Source organism: Orycteropus afer, unplaced genomic scaffold (genome assembly GCF_000298275.1).
Source record: "Orycteropus afer afer isolate SDZICR_OR568_19922 unplaced genomic scaffold, OryAfe1.0 scaffold00580, whole genome shotgun sequence".
Taxonomy (NCBI): Eukaryota; Metazoa; Chordata; class Mammalia; order Tubulidentata; family Orycteropodidae; genus Orycteropus; species Orycteropus afer.
The window spans coordinates 590,913-592,794 of NW_006922167.1; positions in this window are offsets into that span (position 1 = coordinate 590,913).

The following is a 1,882-nucleotide window of genomic DNA, read 5'->3' on the forward strand; positions in this document are numbered from 1 at the left end:
TTGTGTGTGATATTAACAATATTGTTCAATAATTTCCACAATCTGTGGGATCACCTTTCTTCTAGTCAGTTGGCAAGGTATCTGTCTTCCAAGTCTCTTAGTATAGCCAAGTGAGTGCCTCCGGTGAAGCATCCATGTGTTGAAATATCTCAGCCAGTATTCTGTCAATACCTGGAGCCTTGTTTTTCCCTACTTCCTTCAGCACAACTTCCACGTCTTCCTTCAGTACCATTGGTTCTTGATCACATGCCACCTCCTGAAATGGATGATCATCTATCAATTCTTTTTGGTATAGTGCCTGTGTGTATTCCTTCCATCTTCCTTTGATGTTTTCTGCAACATTCAACATATTGCCCACAGAATATTTCAATATTGAAACTCAAAACTTAAATTTTTTCTCCAGTTCTTTCAGCTTGAGAAATGCCTAGTGTGTTCTTCTCTTGTGGCTTTCCAACTCCATATCTTTGCACATTCAATTATAATAATTTACTTTGTCTTCTCAAGCTGCTCTTTGAAATTTCTGTTCAGCTCTTTTATCTTGTCATTTCTTCCATTTGGTCTTTAAGGCAAGTTTCAGAGTCTCTTCTGACATTCATATTGGTCTTTTCTTTCTTTTCTATCTTTTTAATGACCTTTGCTTTCTTCATGGATGATGTTCTTGATGTCATCCCACAATTCTTCTGGTTTTCTGTCATTGGTGTTCAATGCACCAAATCTATTCTTGAGATGGTCTCTAAATTCAGTAGTGATATATTCAAGGTCATATATTTGCTCTCATGGACTTGTTTTAATTGTCTTCAACTTCAACTGGAACTTGCATATGAGCAGTTGATAGTCTGTTCCACAGACGTCTGCTCCTGGCCTTATTTTGACTGAAGATATTCAGTTTCTCCATCGTCTCTTTGCACAGATGTAGTCAATCTGATTCCTGTGTACTCTGTCAAAGTCCACATGTATAGCTGTCGTTTGTATTGTTGAAAAACAATATTTGCAATAAATAAGTTCTTGGTCTTGCAAAATTCTATCATGCCATCTCCAGCGTTATTTCAAGGCCAACTTTTCCAGCTACCAGTGACTATTCTTTGTTTCCAACTTTTGCATTCCAATCACCAGTGATAATCAGTACATCTTGATTGCATGTTTGGTCAATTTCAGACAGCAGAAGTTGGTAAAGTCTTCAGTTTCCTCATCTTTGGCTTTTGTGGTTTGTGTGTAAATTTGAGTAATATTAGTATTAGCTGAACTTCTTTGTAGGTGTATGGATATTATCCTATCACTGACAGCATTGTGCTTCAGGACAGATCTTGAAACATCCTTTGTGATGATGAATGCCATGAGATTCCACTTCAAATTGTCATTCCTACCATAGTAGATCTTATGGTTGTTTGATTCAAAATGGCCAAAACCAGTCCATTTAACTCACTAGTGCCTAGGATATCAATTTTTATGTGTACCATTTCATTTTTGACAACTTCCAATATTCCTAGAGTCATACTTCATACATTCCATGTTCTAATTATTAATGGATATTTGCATGTTTCTACTCATTTTGAGTCATGCCACATCAGCCAATGGAGGTCCTGAAAGCTTTACTCCATCCATATCATTAAGGTCATCTCTACTCTGAGGAGTCAGCTCTTTCCCTATCATGTTTTGAGTGCCTTCCAATCTGAGGGGTTCATCTTCCAGTATTGTATCAGACAATGTTTTGGGGCTATTCACAAAGTTGCCCAATAATATATCAGACAGTGTTTCACTGCTACTCATAGGGTTTTCACTGGTCAATTCTTTGAGAAGTGGATGGCCTCTTCCTTCTTCTGTGTCTGTCTCAGTCTGGAAGTTCCCCTGAAACCCATCCACCATGGTCAACTCTGCGAGCATT